Source organism: Pelobates fuscus, chromosome 5 (genome assembly GCF_036172605.1).
Source record: "Pelobates fuscus isolate aPelFus1 chromosome 5, aPelFus1.pri, whole genome shotgun sequence".
Classification (NCBI taxonomy): domain Eukaryota; kingdom Metazoa; phylum Chordata; class Amphibia; order Anura; family Pelobatidae; genus Pelobates; species Pelobates fuscus.
In genome coordinates this window covers 58244507-58260842 of record NC_086321.1, presented here as the reverse complement: position 1 = coordinate 58260842, position 16336 = coordinate 58244507, and the positions used below count along the sequence as shown (strand labels likewise).

General features: G+C 44.2%; 1 protein-coding gene across 3 annotated transcripts in view; it reads right to left on the bottom strand.

Moving 5' to 3' along the window:
• LOC134612454 (acyl-coenzyme A amino acid N-acyltransferase 1-like) overlaps positions 1-16336 on the bottom strand; it is a 35654-nt gene that overhangs the window by 15081 nt on the left and 4237 nt on the right. The window contains exon 1 of one of the 3 annotated variants that reach the window (XM_063456815.1): positions 4576-4591. The exons of 1 other annotated variant lie outside the window; for it this stretch is intronic. The gene's annotated coding sequence lies outside the window, so the exon portion shown is untranslated. Of the gene's footprint in view, positions 1-201; positions 470-4575; positions 4592-16336 lie in introns of those variants that run through there. One more of the 3 variants, XM_063456814.1, reaches the window with a different exon arrangement.

Here is a 16336-nt window from a genome sequence, read left to right as displayed (position 1 = left end):
TTCTCAAATCAAAATACGAAATATCCAATTAATGAATGCAAATATTTAAGGGAAATATATACAAATATAAATTCTTAAACAAATACCACTTATTAAATAGTTAAACAGCTGGGGGGCAGAGGCAGTAGCCTTCCGAGTCGGAAGCATGAAGCGGGAGCTCCACTCAGGTTACTCAAGAATCGCGGCACCAGGCCTTCTTACCTTGTCTCCCAGGTCTCTACGACAGGATAATCGTCTCTGGAACAGACAGGATCAAGGCCAGAAATGGTGCCTGAGACCGTCACATAATATGAGTTAGCACACTACATTAGACTACCACCAAAACAAGCCAAATTGGTGGCGATGGACCAATGTTTCTTTGAAGAAATTACAGTGGTATTTCGGTTATTTGACTTTATTTCATGACTTTTTTTGTGTATGGGAGTGTCCTAGTCCTGAGAGCCAATGTAATTGTGTATTTGTTTTTACTGTGGTTTACTCTCTGGTCCAGGGGGGAGTGCCCCTTGGGGACCTGCATATGACGCCAGTTGTGGCTGCCAATAAATGAGTTCCTGCCTACCCTCAATATACTTTTTTTGTCTGACTGGCCATTGAGATCACATAAAGTTATTTGTAATGTACTGTTAACCCCTTAAGGACCATGATGCTCTATACCCTTGTAAAAATATTGTGTTAACAGATCTTATTACAAAATTTAATATTTTATGCATTTAAAAGCAGTGCTGTTTAGCAATGCTGATGCTTACAAGGAAAGATATTTAATGTTGCCATATGGTCTTAAGGGACAAAATTATGATTCTAGGCAAACAATGCTTAGTCCTGAAAGGTTTAAATAAGGTGGAAGAAATCTTGTAATCTTGTAAGGTTTGATACATGTATGGGGGAAACGGCTGTATCTACCCTGGGGATTGCTATATCACTATACTCCTCTGGGTTATAATCGCTTGCTCTTGTAAGAGAAGCCTGCTACACTCTCTGGAGTAGGAGAGGTCTGCCCACTGGAAGTTGTATCCTGTTCTTGGATCCAGGGTGGGTGGAGGACGGCGAGACCCCTACCAAGCTGTAAAGCTGGAAGTGGGGACTACGGTGCTGATGATGTCTGGTGGAGTGCTTGGAGTCCTCGGTGAGCGCTAGGAGCATCGATTGGCGGAGGCACCCGGTCGGGGTGCCAGGCGGTCTGCCACACTGAACCTATAAAAAAGGGGCTTGAGGGGCACACCTAGAACATGCATTTGTCAGTAATGGTGCTGCTTTAAAATGAATACAAAATACATATTAAGGAACAGCACATATGGAAAAGAAGGCTACATAAAATCACCTAGCTTAGCAAACAAATAGAAGGATTATACTATATGGCCATATCATGTTAAGCCCACCACTATGTTGCAATACCCCTCAGTAACCTGTCCCATATCAGTGGGTTCTACAGTAATTTTATATGGGAATGAATATGCTAACACCAATATTACTGCTTAGACTGCTTCTAGAGACTCTATTCAAATTCATGCTTTTCAGTGGTCACGTCAAAAGAGGCACATAGAATAGAGGGGCAGATTGGTCAACCCAAAAGGAATCTGGTCCGGTTTCCAAATATACACAAAGAAATAAAAGCAAAAATGGGTTTTGGGGGCACACCCGGAACATGCATTTCTCAGCAATGGTACTGCTGTAAAGACCAAAATATATACCAAATACAGATTGAAGGGTTTCCCCAGACCGCCCCCTCCTTCTGCAAATAATGCTCTGTAGGGCATTATTAGATAGGGTGTCCCCCTATCAAAAACTTGAAAATAGTTTTAAAAGAAGTTTAATTACCTGTAATACAGTGCAGGGCAAAGTTCCCAGGGAGGAGAGTCTATGGAAGTAGTTTAAGACGTATTACAAATTATTGTAGGACCCAGCAATATTGGTCTAATGTGACGTAGCCGTGCGCTTTTACCACGATATGGACCAATGGTTACTTCAAGCCTTCTAACTTAAAAAAGAAAAAAAATGAATAATGTCCTTTGGTCATCATTCTTCAGATCCCCCCTCCCAAACACTAAGAATAAATAAAATCAGCACCTTAGTCACATCTGAGGTTAAATAGGGGTGAATGCGCGCTATGTTTTTGAGATGGTAGTGACAGGATTTGGCGATTGATTGGACATGAGGGGTGAAGGAGAGGTTGGAGTCAAAAAGAACACCCAGGCATCAAGCCTTTGCAGTAGAGGTGATGGTAGAGCCATTGACTTCGAGGGAGACAGACACGGGAGTAGTAACACTTGAGGGAGGAAAGACCAGAAGTCCTGTTTTGGAAAGGTTGAGTTTAAGGAAGTGAGCAGCCATCCAGTTGGAAATCGAAGAGAGGCAGTCAGAGATACGAGTCAAGATGGGCGGAGAGAGATCAGGAGAGGAAAGGTAGATTTGCATGTCATCCACGTAGAAATGATAACGGAAGCCAAAGGAGCTAATGAGTTTACCAAGGGAGGCAGTGTAGTTAGAGAACAGTAGGGGACCAAGGACAGAACCTTGGGGGTCGCCAACAGAGAGTGGTTGGTGGGAAGAGGCAGAGTCAGTGAAGGAAACACTGAAAGAGTGCTGGGAGAGGTAGGAGGAGCACCAGGAGAGAGCAGTATCTCGTAGACCAAAATTACGGAGAATGCATAGAAGCTGTTGATGATCAACAGTGTCAAAGGCAGCAGAAAGATCAAGGAGAATTAGGATAATTGATAATTTGATTATTATTTTAGAACTACAACACTTGATTATTTGCATATGGTTAATTTTTTTTTCACACCTGACAAATAGATATTTATTAAATTAATGGAAAAGTAATATTAAAAATCCTGAGTTTGGGTTATCAGATAAATTCCTTGTTAGGGTACAGGTTATGTATGTACACATCACCAACAGAGCAAGACAGGATGTGCTGGTATACGTGAAACATAAAAACATAGAATGTAATGGCAGATAAGAACCATTCGGCCCATCTTGGAGACATTGTGCAGCCCTATCCCACGATATATCATACTCCGTCATCAAAAAAACAGGTCACAATACCAATCCTCTCCGGCCCTTCCTTTCTCCCCCTTTAATGGTCACGAGATTTAGCAGCAATTAAATCGTTGGATACTTTGGTCACAGCTGTTTCGACAGAATGACCAGAGCGGAATTCAGACTGAAGGGGGTCAAACAGAGTGTTGGTTTCGAGAAAGTCAGTCAGTCTGGTGTACACAACTCTCTCGAGGATATTGGAGGCAAATGGCAGTAGCGAGATAGGGCGGTAGTTGGATGGGGAGTTGGGGTCAAGGCTGGGCTTTTTCAGAATCGGGGTTACAGTTGCATGTTTGAAGGGTGAGGGAAATGTGCCAGAGGAAAGGGAGAGATTGAAAATTTTATTGAGAGGAAGAGCAAGAGAGGGAGACCTGTAAATGATTGATAGCCACACTGATAAAATGTTCACCCTGTTACTGCAGTCCTGGAACTGTTGATCTGAACCCTTGTTACGCTTGATAGCTGGTTATTATACAACGCTTCTCCACAGCTAAGCTAAGCCTCCGTGTAGGCAAACTCATTTCAAATGTCATTAATATGCCTGACTTTATGCTATGCTCAGAAATAAAAAAAACATTTAAAACAAAATCCTACACTGCTCACTTTAGAAAAGTCACTTTACAAGATTGAATACAATATGTTTACTCATTACGTTTTTGTTTTTTTGAACAAACAAGTATTCTTGATATATTCAAATTAAAATGGAACTTATAAACTAACTCGTCTTTATTCTACAAATAAGAGGCTCTTACCTCCCTGTCAATCATTGATGTAAGCTTTGTCCGTTGCACCTTGCACTTAGCACAGAGAAGATAAATGAAACAATATATATTACTATTTTACCTCCTCATTTGCAATGTTTGCCCTGACTTTGCCTTAATTTAAAAGAAAACTGGGCATGTCATGTAAAAAAAAGTTAATACAAATTATAGGGGATTTTAAAAAGGTTTCATTGAATGGTGTAAATTCTAAAGAATTGACAGTTTCCATTTAGGAATCATATCCTAAGCAGTATATCAAAAGGAACATTGAGAATAAATATTAGTCAGTCATTCAGTGACTGCAATAGTCCACTCATGATTTGATTTTAGCATGTCCCTAAAGAAAATTCAAAGCAAAATAATTAGATTTTATTACCAATATGCTAACTGCCTTCTAAATAAATGTCACTGTATGAAAAATCTGTCTAGTAGTTGTTCTTGAGGAGAGAATTTGGTGACAGATAGGTTAATCCAATTGTACAGCGCTGCAGAATATGTTGGTGCTTTATAAATGCCAGAAATATTTTTTTTTTAAAATAATGCTCACAGTAAATATCTTATGTAGACTTACGATAACCTCAGGTAACCTAAATTGTAATTAACACTCATCTACTGGCATGCAGCATTTAGAGATCGTGTTACAATGAAATGTATTGCAGTGCAGATCACAATGTGTCCCTTAGAGAGCTCTCAGGAATGCTACATAGTTGTCAGAAGACAATAATGACAATGGTTTAATAACGCAGCATTCTGACTGTGATGTTGACACTATACTTACATTCTTGCACGAGCAGAGAGAGGGCTGGACAGTTTGAAAGGAAACAGGAAACAGATTTGGAAGATTCAACTTGGATAGGGAGGGAACTGGGCAGAATACATGGTAGGTGGAGGAAAAATTGTAGGACGTCCATGGGAGAGATAATAATAGGACAAATTATCATATATTTCTCAAGGCAAACCAGGTGGTAGTTCGAAGAAGAGTACTGAATGTTGAGATATTCTGTTGGTTTCCATGGTGACCACTTCTTATTTGGCAATTTTCCATTGAAATGTACATTATTATTATATTATTTGTAAAGTGCCAGCAAAGTCTGTAGCGCTGTACATCCCGCAGGCTCTTGTGGGTTCATTTAGTGAGGCCATTGAATATTTGGTAAAAAAAAAAAAAAAAAAGCCAGCAAAGCATATTGAGCAGTCCACAGCAACTTTCTGGCTTGCAAAGAATGATAGGAATTGCAGTCAAATGATACACAACAAGAAACAACAACCATTTTCATCACATAAACATAGTATATGTTATACACATTATCATTATTTTATTATTTATATATTTATATAGCGCCAACAGGTTCCGTAGCGCTGTACAATGGGTGGACTAACAGACATGTAATTGTAACAAGACAACTGAACGTACAGGAACAGAGAGAGGTGGAGGGCCCTGCTCAATGAGCTTACATTCTAGAGGAAAAACACATTATTATTTTATTATTTATATATCGCCAGCAAATTCTGTAGCGCTGTACAATGGGTGGACTAACAGACACGTAATTGTAACCAGACGAGTTGGACACACAGGAACAGAGGGGTGGAGGGCCCTGCTCAATGAGCTTTCATTCTAGAGGGAGTGGGGTATAGTGACACAAAGGGTATAAGTAGGGGTAATGAAATAGGTTGCTAGAAAAGTATTCACTGAGAACTTAGTAGGTTATTTTTGACAGTTGCAGGAGAGGAGTCATGGGGGACAGGGGGATGAAAACCCGCTAACAGTTTAAATGATATGCTTTCCTGAAGAAGGGTGTTTTCAAAGATTTTTTGAAGGAGTGGAGACTGGGGTAAAGTCTAACGGAGAAGGGAAAGGAGTTCCACAGAAAAGATGATTCAATGCATTTCTATGAGGAGATGCTGATTGGCCAGGGCTGTGTTGGCTTGTGCTGGCTCTGCTCAGGATCTGCCTCCTTGACAATCTTAGCCAATCCAATGCTCTCATATGGGAAAGCATTGTGATTGGCTGAAACCACCACTTCTGATGATGTCAGCTAAGCAGGACGATTAGTGGCAGAGCCAGCAGCAGCAGACTTTACTAAAGGTAAGATTCTACTATATTCAGGAGGGATAGATTGTAGTTTTAACACTATAGGGTCAGGAATACATGTTTGTGCTCCTGACCCTAAAGTGTTCCTTTAACATGTCACAACCCAGATGTACAATAACACAACACCAATAGTGATGTCACAAACATAAAATTTTCCGTTTGCGAACGGCGAACGCGAACTTCCGCAAATGTTCGCGAACCGGGCGAACCGCCATAGACTTCAATAGGCAGCCGAATTTTCAAACCCACAGGGACTCTTTCTGGCCACAATAGTGATGGAAAAGTTGTTTCAAGGGGACTAACACCTGGACTGTGGCATGCCACAGTCCATGGCAAAACTCCAATGGAAAATTACATAGTTGATGCAGAGTCTGGTTTTAATCCATAAAGGGCATAAATCACCTAACATTCCTAAATTGTTTGGAATAATGTGCTTTAAAACATCAGGTATGATATTGTATCGATCAGGTAGTGTAAGGGTTACGCCCGCTTCACAGTGACAGACCAAACTCCCCGTTTAACACACCGCAAACAACCGCAAACAGTCCATTTGCACAACCGCAAACTCCCCATTTGCACAAGATTGGATACCAAGCTAGCCATGTCCCGTTCCTTGTCCTCACTGATATCATTGAAGGTCTCTTCCTCCACCCAGCCACATACAACACCAAGGGTCCCCGAAAGGTGACAACAAGCCCCTTGTATTTTTTTTTTTTAAATGTACACTACTGTTACACCAGATATGAGTTGCACTGGTGTTACACTGTGCCCTGGCAGGCCCTGAAACGCACACGTGTGAAGGAAACTGACTGCTATTATTTTACAGTCAAATTTCTAGTTTTTTTTTTTAATGTACACTACTGTTACACCAGATATGAGTTGCACTGGTGTTACACTGTGCCCTGGCAGGCCCTGAAACGCACACGTGTGAAGGAAACTGACTGCTATTATATTACAGTTAAAAAAGTTTGTTTTTTTTAAATGCAAGCTATTGTGACACCAGATATGAGTGGTGGCACTGGGCAAGTGGGCACAGTATACGCTGTGAGCCTGACACACACGCTGGCAGGCAGGCAGGCAGGCAACTGCACTTAGATTACACAGGAAAAAAAATAAGCAGACTGATGTTCTAGCCCTAAAAAGGGCTTTTTGGGGTGCTGTCCTTACAGCAGAGATCAGATGAGTCCTTCAGGACTGTAGTGGACACTGAATACACTAGCCTAGCTATCAATTTCCCTATTAAATCAGCAGCAGCTACACTGTCCCTCCTTTCACTAAGAATGCAGCTTCCGGGGGGCGGGGCCTAGCTGTCATGGAGGAAAGACGCACTTCGTGTGAGCTCCCTCAATATCTCACTTTAAGCAGCTATCAACAAGCGAATTTCACCCCAGAAGGGGATGACCCAGCAATGTTGCTCCTACCTGACCGACCCGACATGCTTAATAGCGGTCAGCAACTCGACAGAGTCTTACTTACCTCCGCGTGGCAAGTGTGGCCTGGTGTTCACCGGGCGGGAGAGGCGGATGATCTCCCGATCCTGGGACGTCCAGGAGCAGCTACTTCCCGGCAGGAGCTCCATTACTCCCCCCCCCCCCCCCCACTCGGACCGGTGGGGGTTATCCCGGTCCACCCCTGAGAGGCTGTCTGGAGCTAATGGACGCACAGAGCACAGCCGCCCAGGCTGACATACTCATCTGCGACTCTCCCAATATGGCGGCAGCCGCATGTCCTCCTGGTACCAGCAAAGCATGGCAGGATATTGAGTGTAAGCTGGACAGACTCTTTAATCAATTTTGGAAGCAAATAACAAGCAGGAAGCCCCAACAAGCTCCACCACAGCCCCAACAAGCTCCACCACAGCTAAGCGAAGCAGTCCCCATTAAAATCCACCAACGCAAAAGGCGTCGAAGACGGGACCGGAGGCACAAACAGAAATGCAGAGCCTGCCGCACGTTAAGCACTCGCCTCCACCTTAAGCCACCACAATCACGCACCGGACGTGAAGCACCACCGGGACAGATCCGACCACCCTACAAAACAAGCTTCCACCACCTCAAGCCGCGAACCCGGCACTCAGCCAGAGACTTGCCTTTGTTGTTCCAGGTATCATGGACTCCCAGGGTCTGCACCTGGCGCCCAGAAGGGATCGGATGAGCATAAGCAGTAAACAGCAGCCTGCCAAGCATGTCCCACTATAGCCGATCCTCCACACCATGCCTTTGATCACATGAACTGCTCTCTGCACATTAATCGTAAAGTAGCAAGCGTTTAAACGTCATTATTTCACCTCCTAAAGAGTTTATTGTTGTAGTTCCTTACATGCCTTTACCTTAACCGTTCATGTATTATGTTATTCACTAGTCTCATCTCATGGGGCGACTCACACTTGATTTATAACTAGTGGTGGAGCTGCTGATATAAATATACAGTTGATAACGTGCAACAGAGGCGGCTCTAGACTTTATGAGGCCTTAGGCGAAACTCAAACATGAGGCCCCACTAACAAAAAAGTGTCACATATACACATTGATGCACAGTTTACCTGTGTATGTGCCTGAGAGTGTGTCTGACAGAGAGTATCCTTGTGTGTGAGAATGTATGTCTCTGTGAGCATGTTTGCGTTTTTGTCTGAGACTGAAGTGTGTTGTGTGTATGGCGGGTGATGGTGTGAGGGGGGTGATGGTGAGAGGGAAAGGGGGGTGATGGTGAGAGGGAGAGCGGGGTGATGGTGAGAGTGAGCGGGGGTGATGGAGAAGGAGGGGGGGTGATGTGAGAAGGAGGGGGTTTGATGTGAGAGTGAGGGGGGGTTGATGTGAGAGTGAGGGGGGGTGATGTGAGAGTGAGGGGGGTGATGTGAGAGTGAGGGGGGTGATGTGAGAGTGAGGGGGGGTGATGTGATGTGAGAAGGAGGGGGGTGATGTGAGAAGGAGGGGGTTGATGGTGAGGGGGTGAGGCTGAGGGTGGTGAGGGGGTGAGGCTGAGGGGAGTGGGGGGTGAGGCTGAGGGTGGTGAGGGGTGAGGCTGAGGGGGGTAGGGGTGATGCTGAGGATGGTGAGGGGGTGAGGCTGAGGGTGGTGGGGAGGGTGGGGAGGCTGAGGGTATTGGGGAGGGTGGGGAGGCTGAGGGTGGTGGGGGTGGTGAGGGTGGTGGGGGTGCTGAGGCTGAGGGTTGTGGGGTGCTGAGGGTGGTGGGGAGGGTGGTGAGGCTGAGGGTGGTGAGGCTGAAGGTGGTAGGGAGGCTGAGGGTGGTGAGGCTGAGGGTGGTGGGGAGGGTGGTGAGGCTGAGGGTGGTAGGGAGGGTGAGGAGGCTGAGGGTGGTAGGGAGGGTGATGAGGCTGAGGGTGGTGGGGAGGGTGGTGAGGCTGAGGGTGGTGGGGAGGGTGGTGAGGCTGGCTGAGGGTGGTAGGAAGGGTGATGAGGCTGAGGGTGGTGGGGAGGCTGAGTGTGGTGGGGGGTGAGAGAGCCTACCTTTAGTCCCTGGTGGTCCAGTGGGCTCTCTGGTGGTCCGGTGGCCACTGCTCACGGTCTTCAGCTCCGCAGAGCTGCAGAACATGTAATCTCGCGAGACCATCAGAGCGTTGCCCTGGTAACCCACGGCAACGCTCTGATTGGCCAGTTTTCGCAAGACACATGGTCTGCAGCTCTGCTCACTGCGGAGCTGCAGACCGGTGTCTGCGGTGGCTGGCCGGGCAGCCAGGAGGGGCCTCGCACCCGGCGGCATACCGGGCAAGCCGCCGGGCCCCCTCCTGGTGTCAGGTCCTCGGTCAGTGACCGAGGACCTGACACAGTCTGCCCACAGGGGGTTTAGGCCGCCGCGAGGCCCCAGCCAGCGCGAGGCCTTAGGCGGCCGCCTTAACCGCCTAATTAGAGAGCCGCCTCTGACGTGCAAGCTACACCCTAGACATGACAGCCATCTTTCACAACAATGTACTGCTATATACTCATACCCTCAGTACAACTAGCCATGATATACGCACGTTCAGCCTAGCATGCTCAAATATAACACACTTATGTCTAAAAAAAAAAATGAATGCAGCTTCAGAATTAATCTAAATTGTATGCTGTCTAGGAGGTGGGAGAGTCTGGGAGGGAGGGTCTGCTGCTGATTGGCTGGAATGTGTCTGCTGACTGTGAGGTACAGGGTCAAAGTTTACTCAATGATGACGAATAGGGGGTGGACCAAACATTGCATATGTTCGCCGTCCGTGGCGAATGCGAACAAGCTATGTTCGCCAGGAACTATTCGCCAGCGAACCGTTCGGGACATCACTAAACACCAACTATCTACTCTCTGAAGAGCTGTGTACTGGAGAAACACACACGTCAAGGGCAGCTGTCTACCCTCACCACTTGCCACGATGCTGATCAGAGAAGTTGATTTTGACAGCTGAGAGACACTATGGCTGTTTGGTTTATTTCAACATTTCTATTTTATTTCATTTAATTCTCTTGAACATTTTTGATTTACATTGTAGAGAGTCTTTAGTAATGCTTCAGTTATATGTATATTTTATTCATATGATAGGTGCCCTCAAAGTCACTGTACTTAGGATTTTAGTTTAGCATCATTTGGTAGATATGTGCCACAGTTTTTGGAGGCTCGACTAGGTGCACAGTGATCAGATCACCAGTGCAGCTTAATAGTGTACAGAAGGTAGCTTATTTCACTATCTTTGATATCACTTTAGGGTGGTTGTCGGTGATTGGTCTTGAATATATATCCTAGTGCAGGGCTGCCCAAAAGGTAGATCCCCAGATGTTTTAAAATGACAGCTTCCATAATGTTTTTCCATTCTAAAGGCATGCAAAATATCATGGAAGTTTTAGTTCTACAACATCTGGGGAGCTACCTTTTATGCACCCCTGTTGGGGTGGACAGGGGCTCTAGAGGGGGACACAGGGGCTGTGGTGGGGGCACAAGGGGCTATAGGGGGGGAGAAACAGGGGGGGGATCTGGGTTTAAAAAAATGTGTGTCCCCCTTCATGAGGCTTAAAGGGAAACTATAGTCACCTGAACAACTACAGCTTAATGTAGTTGTTCAGGTGAGATCTATAGCTCCCTGCAGGCAATCTAATGTAAACACTGTATTTTCAGAGAAAATACAGTGTTTACATTGATTGATAGGAATACCTCCAGTGGCCATCACTCAGACGGCCACCAGAGGGACTTCCTATCATGCAGGGCCCTAAAAAGGCCCTGTATACGTCAGACGTATTAAAATACGTCTGACGTGTGCAGGAGAGAGAAGACACTGTGTGCGCGCCTTCTCTCTCCTGCCTGTCAGTAGAGGAGGGGGGCGGGCAAAGACCGCGAGCTGAGCTGTCAGTCAGCTCCACTCTCGGCCACGCACCCCGTGCGCATGCACGGTAGTGCGCTCAGGACTTCAGAGGGCGGCATTAATGCCGCCCTCTGAAGTATGTGCGCATGTGCGGCGAAGCGCGCATGCGCACAAGGGAGCAATGAAGCTTCCAATTGGAAGCGTCTGATTGCTCCCTGCTCGCGCCCGCCTATTTCGTCATTTTGACGGGAGGGGTGAGACATGAGCTGGAGCCTGCATCCAGCACACAGCGCCAGTGAAGTCGGCGGAGGAGGAGGAGGCGTGACTTCCACTGCTCTTCTCCTATCTGCTGGGGAGTCTGGGAGAAGAGTGGTGGAAGTCACACCCCCTCCTCCTGACATCAGGTCGACTTCACTGGATGCAGGCTTCAGGGAGAGTGAGGTCATTTAAAAAAAATCAGAGTCACCAGCCAGATGCAGGGGATTTGAATTTGCATGCCCCCCTGCGTAAAGTGAGGGTAAAAGGAGCACATATGAACTGGATCACAGCTGACCTCATCCAAATGTACCAGTTTCGGGGTTCTTTGTGGTCAAAGTTCAAGCGTACTGGCTCTATGAATGATCACTGTGCATATAGACAATGGCGAAATATATGCACAAAACAAACAAAATTGGTCAAGGCCCAATATTTCTGTGAAAATCTGAACAATAACCTATCAAACCCTAGAAACTTTTGGAAAGTCATAAATAAATTACAAACTTTACATTATTTATAAATGATCTGCCTAATCTCTGCAAATCCTCAAATGTACACATGTACGCGGACGACACAGTAATCTATGCGAGCAAATCCAATCTACCGGGACTTGAGGCTGTGCTCCAAGACCAGTTAACAGAGGTAGAAAAGTGGATCGCAAAAAACAAACTCTTCCTAAACACTGACAAAACTGTCTCAATGATCTTTGGAACAGTACCTAAATTACACAAATTACAAAATTCCCACTTATCTATCAAAACAAACCGCAGTCCACTCTTTCAAATACTTGGGGATGATGTTAGACCCCAATCTATCTTTTGGCCTCCACATAGAAAAACTTGCATCTAAACTTTATCCAAAATAGGTGTCCTGTACAGAAACAAATCCTGCCTAAGCCCTACAGTAAAGGAAAAGATTGTTCAGCAAATGCTGATGCCAATCATTGATTATGGGGATGTAGTATTTGCATCTGCATGGCAATCCCACATTAATAAACTCAACACATTGTATAACTCGTTCTGCCGATTTGTGCTACAATGTAATTACAGGACCCACCCTTGTGACATGCTAAAAGAACTAAACTGGCTTTGCTGGAATCCAGACGCACCCTTTACCTCTCCAGCCTTGTGTTTAAGAGCTTTTCTGGGAAGCTCCCACCCTACCTGAACAAAATGCTCTCCTCAGCTGTTCCTACTTCCTATAACCTCCGATCCAGTACCAACACTTTACTTAGTCTTCCTCAATACAAAAAGAAAGCAGCCCGATCCTCCTTCTCCTACAGAGCACCGCAATTGTGGAACGACCTCCCGCACATTTTAAAATCTTCCCCAAGCCTAAAGTCATTTAAGAGATCGCTCTCTACATACCTCAAAACAGAATGCACCTGTCATGGTTGATTATATATTTCCTACCTGTTCTATGTTACATTTTGTATATATTGTGTATTAATATTGTTTTTGTATTTTATCGTACCCTATTGTATCAATGCAATGATTTGTGGACCCAGGACATACTTGAAACTGAGAGAAATCTCAATGTATCTTTCCTGGTAAAATATTTTATAAATAAATAAATAAATAATATTTTGATAGATAAGTCTGAGTATATTGACATTCTAAGATGTCTTTGTTGATACCTGTTATATGTGTTCTTGTACAATAAAGCTTTTTGCATTTTGTATTGGTTGTGCTCCTCTTTTCAGTATTGTATGATTATATTAGTAACCTTTTGGAAATGGGGCTCAGGACACTACCTACCTCGGCACCCTAAACTCTTACAGATGATACTTTGATGATACTTTGCCCACTGATCGGCTTTTTCAAGCTCCAGATCTATACGATATATTTTAGTGAAGCTGTCTGCATACTGAGCCATTACTTATTGAATACTAATCCAGATAGGAGCTGCCTCCACCTTAGGTACTTACCTTAATCAGCACGATAGGTGCCCTTAAAGGCACAGAATAGGTCATTACCTTTCAGCAGACAGCTAGAGATATTTGCTGCACAGCGAGTAGATTGTCTTGATAGAAGATTAGGTGCCCACGAAGGCACAGCTTAGAACTCCTGCTGAATCACTATCAGCTCCATTAGACAGCTCTCCATTATTTGGATTAAGACTATTTAATCAATCTTTTTTTTCTCTGTTGCTATAGTTTAACTAGCTATCTACATCTCTGGACATAACCTAAGACTGTCTATCTATTTAATAACAATTTGTTATTCCTCTACAGTAGCAATTTTAAGACATATATGTTGCCACCGCTACAAACAGTCTGGCTACTTGCCAGCACAAGGGAATTTTTAGTTAACTAGAGTACAGTTGTATATATACAGGGAGTGCAGAATTATTAGGCAAGTTGTATTTTTGAGGATTAATTTTATTATTGAACAACAACCATGTTCTCAATGAACCCAAAAAACTCTTTAATATCAAAGCTGAATATATTTGGAAGTAGTTTTTAGTTTGTTTTTAGTTATAGCTATTTTAGGGGGATATCTGTGTGTGCAGGTGACTATTACTGTGCATAATTATTAGGCAACTTAACAAAAAACAAATATATACCCATTTAAATTATTTATTTTTACCAGTGAAACCAATATAACATCTCAACATTCACAAATATACATTTCTGACATTCAAAAACATAACAAAAACAAATCAGTGACCAATATAGCCACCTTTCTTTGCAAGGACACTCAAAGGCCTGCCATCCATGGATTCTGTCAGTGTTTTGATCTGTTCACCATCAACATTGCGTGCAGCAGCAACCACAGCCTCCCAGACACTGTTCAGAGAGGTGTACTGTTTTCCCTCCTTGTAAATCTCACATTTGATGATGGACCACAGGTTCTCAATGGGGTTCAGATCAGGTGAACAAGGAGGCCATGTCATTAGATTTTCTTCTTTTATACCCTTTCTTGCCAGCCACGCTGTGGAGTACTTGGACGCGTGTGATGGAGCATTGTCCTGCATGAAAATCATGTTTTTCTTGAAGGATGCAGACTTCTTCCTGTACCACTGCTTGAAGAAGGTGTCTTCCAGAAACTGGCAGTAGGACTGGGAGTTGAGCTTGACTCCATCCTCAACCCGAAAAGGCCCCACAAGCTCATCTTTGATGATACCAGCCCAAACCAGTACTCCACCTCCACCTTGCTGGCGTCTGAGTCGGACTGGAGCTCTCTGCCCTTTACCAATCCATCCATCTGGCCCATCAAGACTCACTCTCATTTCATCAGTCCATAAAACCTTAGAAAAATCAGTCTTGAGATATTTCTTGGCCCAGTCTTGACGTTTCAGCTTGTGTGTCTTGTTCAGTGGTGGTCGTCTTTCAGCCTTTCTTACCTTGGCCATGTCTCTGAGTATTGCACACCTTGTGCTTTTGGGCACTCCAGTGATGTTGCAGCTCTGAAATATGGCCAAACTGGTGGCAAGTGGCATCTTGGCAGCTGCACGCTTGACTTTTCTCAGTTCATGGGCAGTTATTTTGCGCCTTGGTTTCTCCACACGCTTCTTGCGACCCTGTTGACTATTTTGAATGAAACACTTGATTGTTCGATGATCACGCTTCAGAAGCTTTGCAATTTTAAGAGTGCTGCATCCCTCTGCAAGATATCTCACTATTTTTGACTTTTCTGAGCCTGTCAAGTCCTTCTTTTGACTCATTTTGCCAAAAGAAAAGGAGGTTGCCTAATAATTATGCACACCTGATATAGGGTGTTGATGTCATTAGACCACACCCCTTCTCATTACAGAGATGCACATCACCTAATATGCTTAATTGGTAGTAGGCTTTCGAGCCTATACAGCTTGGAGTAAGACAACATGCATAAAGAGGATGATGTGGTCAAAATACTCATTTGCCTAATAATTCTGCACGCAGTGTACTTTCCCGCCCCTCCCCCTCCCTTTTTTTTCCTTTTTACTTTATGGTTTACAAAATCACTAGTTTTTCACGATAGCACTCTTCTTTCACTGTGTAACAAACTTTTTCCCTCTTTTAATGTATGAAACAAATGACAAATTTTAACCTCTACATTTACCTGTATATACATTCTTTATGGGCAAATGTCGAATCTAGCAAATTAATACAAAGCAATATGCAGATAAACCCCACATTGCAACAGTAACACTACAGCTAAATGAAAAACAGAGTTTTTAGAGTCAACTATACAAAAATAATCTGAAGTGGAAAACTTGCACAACTAGTCATGTTTTCCAAAAAGCTTAAAATGTAATAGCTTTATTAAATTAAAGAATTTCAAATTTAAGGGCAGAGTAGCCAAGCTGAAAGTTTTGCTACCTTTTTCCAGTTTGGCTATTCTGACCCTAAATTGGGAATTAATTTGGAATTCTTACTTTTGTAAATAACCGTGTAAGTGTTGGAAGCAATGATAGCACATAGAATGTATTGAAAGTCTAAACACACCAGTTAGTCTGCAAATATATTACATAAAATTTCAAATATTCTGCCAACCCGGAATAGACCCAGCCCCTGAACAGGTCGGGCCACGAGGTCGAACACCCGGGACGACTGTCCATTACCATGTAGAAAAACAGAGGCCATATAGGCGACATAAATAGACGCAGAACAATTACAGAATCTGACCGTACGCACGGCGATACAACACCACATACTCACATACTCCCCAACCACACCCCATAACAGACTCATCCACCCCTGTGGCCGTCCGGACGATGCCAGACTCGGGACCTGGCTGATTCGCCAGGGAAGACCTAACCATACTCTCATATAATGTACACAGTTTAAATGTCAGGGAGAAGCGCACAAGACTTCTGCGGGACCTGAAACACTACAGAGCTTCGATAGCGTTTCTTCAAGTTTCTTCTTCTACCACCTCTGCAAGGAAACACAGGAAGACCAGAGACTTCATAAAACAGCAGACATACGCA